A 6,000-nucleotide genomic window follows, 5' to 3' on the forward strand; every position below is an offset into this window, starting at 1 on the left:
GTTAATAACTGTGTGTTTGCTGTCCTTTCACTGTTGATATTTTTCATCATCTCTTTCTTATATAAGTCCCTTTAGCATTTCATATAATAATGGCTTGTTGGTGATGAACTCCTTGAACTTGACCTTATCTGAGAAGCACTTTATCTGTCCTTCCATTCTAAATGAAAGTTTTGCTGGATAAAGCAATCTTGGCTGTAGGTCTTTGGATTTCATGACTTGGAATACTTCTTTCCAGCCCCTTCTTGCCTGTAAGGTCTCTTTTGAGAAATCCGCTGACAGTCTGATGGGTACTCCTTTGTAGGTGACTGTCCCCTTATCCCTTGCTGCTTCTAGGATTCTCTCCTTCATTTTAGTCTTGGCTAATGTAATTATGATGTGCCTTGGTGTGTTCCTTCTTGGGTCCAACTTCTTTGGCACTCTCTGAGCTTCCTGGATTTCCTGGAAGTCTATTTCCTTTGCCAGACTGGGGAAGTTCTCCTTTATTATTTGTTCAAATAAGTTTTCCACTCGTGGCTGTTTCTTTCCCCCTTCTGGTACCCCTATAATCTGGGTGTTGGAACGTTTAAAAATGTCCTAGAGGTTCCTAAGCCTCTCCTCATTTTTTTGAATTCTCATTTCTTCATTCCTTTCTAGTTGGATGTTTCGTTCTTCCTTCTGGTCCACTCCCTTGATTTGAGTCCCATTTTCCTTTCCATCGCTATTGGTTTCCTGGACATCTCCCTTCATTTCAATTAGTTTAGCCTTCATATGTTCCTCTAATTTGTGACTAAGTTCCTCTAATTTGTGACTGTACTCTACCAATTCTGTGAGCATCCTGATAAATAGCGTTTTAAATTGGGCTTCTGAGAGGCTGGCAATCTGTTGGTCGCTTAGAGTTATTGGCTCTGGGACTTTGAGTTCTTGCACCATCTTTTGGGCTGTTTGTGGCTGTTAAGTAGCAGGAATGGAGCCCTAGGTTTTCACCAGAGCAAGGCAACTCAGTCGCTGGGTTGTGACATTGTATGTGGGAGCGGGGTCAAAGAGGGACAATGGTTTCCCTCCGGCGCCCACCTCCGCGACCCCCACCAGCACCGCAGCCACCACTGTCACCAGGGCCACACACCCCACTCCACTGCACGCAAGTGTGCCACCGCTGTCAGCCCTCCACCACTGGGTTCGCCCCCTGGGGCCTGCGTGGTCCATCTCACTGCGCGAGAATGTGCAACCTTGGTCGGTCTGCCCCGCACCCCGACTGGGTCCCGGCTGCCTGCGCTCCTAGGTCCGTCCTTCCCAACCCTGCTCCGCTGCTGGCTCTGCCTCTCTTACCATCCCCGTTGAACGGTTCGTAGCTGTCGGACTTCCGTATAATTCGGTTTTCTGGTCTCTGGGTGTGTCTTAGTTCTCCAAAACTTTTGTTGTATCCAAACTTGGTTGTGGAAGAAGGCACAGTGTTTCCACCTATGCCTCCATCTTGGCGGAAGTCCTATAACAATTACTTTTAATTCTATATATAACAGATTGTTTGCATCCATTTTATTTTGCTCTTTCTTTAGGGATTTTTTGTTTCCTTTGATTTGGGGGGTGTTTCTTTGTCTCCCCATGTAGGTGACCTTTTTTATTTGTTTTTGCATCTTAGATTGCTCTGCTTTGCCTGCCTCTGTCTTCTTAAGTTGGTCTTGTTTGGTTGGTCTCCTGTGAGACTCAGTGATGCAATTTCTTTGATATTCTGATCTGGCTGCTCTAGGCTTGACCTTTACTCAGTTTATGTGGGCTTTTTTGTTGTACTTGGACTTTGATTATAGATCCTCATTTGTTGGTGGGTTTTACCTTCTTGTGGGATGACTCTGGGTCACAACTCCCACCATACCTTGTATGCTGTTGTACAGGCGCTGGTAAACAAAGCAATACTACCTAGAAAACCAAACCCATGCCAACAAAAGTACTCTCTACCACATCAGCAATATCAACAGCAAATGAGGAAAGATTAAAAAAGGAGGAAGGAAATAAAAAATATTATGATAAGAAAAAAGAATATAATATGACTAAAGAATAGAGAAATGACTTTGAGAGGGAAGAATGAGGAGAAATAACAAGAGTTGGGAATAAAACAAAGCAAAAAAAGGAAAAAATAAAATTTAAAACATAAGTAAAAAAGAGAAGGGTGATGGCAAAGTGGAGTAAAGAAAAGGAAGAGTATTATATGAGATTTGAAATAAAAAATAAAGAAAATAGTGAACCAATAGGAACAAAATTGAAGAAAAACCACAGGAAAGCCAATAGCAATGACAGATGGATAAAGATTAATGGAGGATGAAGGAGGAAAGAGAATAAAAATATTATAAGAAAGAGGAAAGAATATGAGATGTCTACAGTAAAGAAAATGATTTTGAAAGGATAGAAGGGGGAGAAATAATAAGAGTAAGGAATAGAAAGCAGACTAAGTGAAGGAAAAAGTAAAATTCCAAACTCAAATAAGCAAGGGCATGAGGAAGGTAGAATGGAGTAACTCAGGGGAGAGTAATCTATGAGAGTTGAAATTAAAAAAAATAAGGAACAAATGGGAAAACAATAGAAAAAAACACAACAATAACCACAATATCCATTACCAACAACATACAGTTAGTAAAGGTAGAAAGAAAATAAAAATATTGTAAGAAAGGGAAAAAGACTGTGAGACAACTAAAGGCAGAAAGAATGGTTTGTAGAGGAAATAAGGAGGAGAAATAGTAAGAGTAAGGAATAGGAACAGGCATAGCAGTGGGGTGAAATACAATTTATAATGAGAATAAGGGCAGGAAGAACACAAAATAGAGTAAGACAGGGAAGGGTACTATGTGAAATTTGAATAAAAATAAAATTATATTTATATAAGAATCTAAATAAAAAGTGAAAAATAAAAGGCAAAATAGTGAATTAGTTGGATTACAGTTTAAGAAAACAAAAAAATGTTAGAACTATGCAAGAGAAGAAAATAATGCAAATTCTGAAGAAGAATGAGGTGGAATTTGTCTCTGCAGAGTTTGATGTTTGCTTTCTGTCTTCTCCTCCTGGATCTGGCTCTGACTTTTAATCAGTTCAAGGTCCAGGGGTGGGTCATTCAACTTCTGGCAGCACTGCTTGTGCCACCTTCACCTGAATCTAGAGGGGGATTCTATTGTGATCAGGAGGGTAGGACCCCTGGGTTTCCCCTGGGAGTCATTGTTCAGTGTTCTGGGAAAATCATGGGTATGTTCCTCTGCCCCTGCACCACCCATCTTGGTCTGTCCCAGATTATATCCAATAATGTATAGTTTCTGGTGAACTAACTGCATGTTTCAAGGGAGGGGCCAATCGATTTATGAACGTCAGCTCTTTCCTGCATGGTGCTATTGGAGGCTCTGTGTGAGAGCTGAGGTTAAGTGGGGTCCTGAGTACCCCTTGTTAGACTGATTTCCAATCCCCCTGCCTTGTTGGTCTCAGTGGAATAGGACCCTAGGAACCAGTGTATTTTATCTCCCTGAGAGAAGTTCAGAACGGGTCCTTTTAGAGATTCTCTTCCTGCCTTTCTCCTGTGGATATGTACTCTACAGGGGTTCTCGAACCTGTCCTGTCTATTCTGCCAATCCTATAGGAGGTGGGTCTGTGTGTGTCCTCTTTCCAGAGGTTTGATTTCATCCAGGGAAGGGGGTTCTGCCTGGCTGTAGATAACTTCAGACAGTCAGTTCTTGCCTGTCTAATTCCCAGTTACTGCCCTCATAGTAGACAGAGACCTGAACTCTCCATTTTGTGTGGCCCCCACCTGGCTAGCCACACTGGGCTGGAGCCAGAAATCCACTTGCTGTGCTATTTTCCATCTCTTTGCCCAGGCATATCCAGTGGGAGCAAAGCACACTTTTAACCTTGTCCCTTTGTTGGCAAGGCAGCTGCACAAAGGGTCCCTGACCAGCATGTTTCAGTTTCCCCTTTACAAAGTCTTTCGGTGTCATACCCACTGCAGCACCAAGTAATGTCCAGCTTTCCACCCACACCACCTCTCTAAAAATCCAGACATCTCTCAGGGGAATGGCTGGCTACAGCCTGCCTCTGTTCAACCCAGGTACAGATAGAGTCCCCCCCCCCAATGCCCCACTCTGTACTGTTGTACTCTCCCAGTTGTCATTTGGTGTTACAGATATGGATGATAAGCTGTTCACTCTATAGGACCTCACATAACCTCCCAAGTCCCTCCTGGCCTGGGTCTGTGGGATCCACACTTAGGACTGGGGCCCCCTGCCCTGGGAGGGGCAGGAGCCACAAAGCTGTGATTTCTGATCAGTCACCCCACATCTACAGGCACCACACATGGGGAATTTCCCTTCAACTTATAAAATCTCCTTACCACCTGTTGTGAAGCATCATCTGTACTCCTTGGCTCAAAACTTCATATCAGCTAGGATTCCATTTGTTGTTTGGGTTTTCTTGTTGGAAGATCTGTGAGAATCTGAGTTGGGGCTAGAGCATGTGGACTCAGCTTGCACCTACTCTCCAGCTTTGGCCACCATCTTTCTGTTTTCTCCCTACTTCTGTATCTTGAAACCCATTTATACTACATCAATTTTCTCACTTTTAGAGAATCTTTAGAAGTCCAGTGTGCAACACATAGAGGATCCTGATCCCTTATCACCAGTCACATTGTCTCAGCCTCCAGGTGGGCTGGTGTGGGTGGGGTTGCTCTCCATATGACACCAACGACTTTCTATGGCAGAGAGGTTTGTGCTATGCTACTTCTCATCCTGGTAATAAAACACAAAAAGCACCAAAAGAAACCAGGAAGCTACAGTTATGAAGTCTAAGCTTGAGATTTGTGATATGAGCAGCAATTGCCTTGATACTCAAAGTATGAATTTTCACAACCTGTCACTGGTCTATCCAAGGCTCTTCCTGCTGAGAAATTTTATGACTCCTCCATGCTTCTGGCTCTGCCATCAGCATTCACTGGCTCCTGTCTGTCTTTTGCTTTCCCCAGTGGCCTGCATGAACCATCCTGATCTATTCTCTTGTACTGTTTAATTTCCACCTCTCTGAGAGTGTTCAATTCCAGATACTCCTCCAGAAATAATTTCCTTTGTGAAGGCCTGGAGCCTATCACCCTGGTCTGCCTGCCCACTGGACATTTCATCACACTGTAATACTCCCTGGGCTTGGGCTCTAAGGCTCCAGAGTCACCTTCTGTTGAGCAGAAGGACCTGCTATCAGGCTGTGCTCTGGATCCACACAGCAACATCAGTGTCTGTATGGATCATCTGTGGTGCCCAGCGAGTGTTGGAGAGAAGTAGGTGGGGCCAGGAGTCTTAGTGGGGCAGGCCAGTAATCCAGGGCAAGTGGAATAAGGAAGCCAAAACAAACAGTTAAAAGATCAAACAGTTTATACCCATCTAGTAAATCACAGAACTGTATCTACCCTAACCAAGTACACTTAAGAGTAAATGGTTTGCACTTCTTTCCAACCGGAGGGTAGACAGCTTAAGTCACCCTACTCAGGGAGATAGATATCAAAAACCCAATTAGTATAGTTTGTGCCAACCACAGTAAAAGATAGGCGAAATTAAGAGAAGAAATTGCATTTTGGCATACCAACATAAAGCTGATAAATATTGTATTGAGATCTTCCCCTAAGACCTTCCCTAAACTTCCAGTCTTGGAAACCTTCAACATGAAGGACCCAGCTAGTGCTCTCACTCCTGGTAACACACCCACATCTTTCTTGTCCCTCAGGTATTCACATCCTAAATTTTAAGAGGACTTGCAACCAGGGGAGCAATGGGTAGTGGCAGCTCCTCCTGGGCTATCCCCTTGAACCTGTCTCCAAGGCTCCCTTTCTCTGACTTATGAGTGAGCTAAGCCCTTCCTTGTTTCACTGTTCCCAGCCTTCATAAACATCCTCTCAAAATTACCTGGACTCAGGTTCTGACATCTTTCCTGCATGAAGTCAAGAACCCACACAATACAGGCCAACCAGAGACAGACTTTCTCCAGGCTCGGTTTCTGGCCAGTAACACTATC

Source organism: Sturnira hondurensis, unplaced genomic scaffold, assembly GCF_014824575.4.
Source record: "Sturnira hondurensis isolate 20B ecotype Veracruz unplaced genomic scaffold, ASM1482457v3 Scaffold0005309, whole genome shotgun sequence".
Classification (NCBI taxonomy): domain Eukaryota; kingdom Metazoa; phylum Chordata; class Mammalia; order Chiroptera; family Phyllostomidae; genus Sturnira; species Sturnira hondurensis.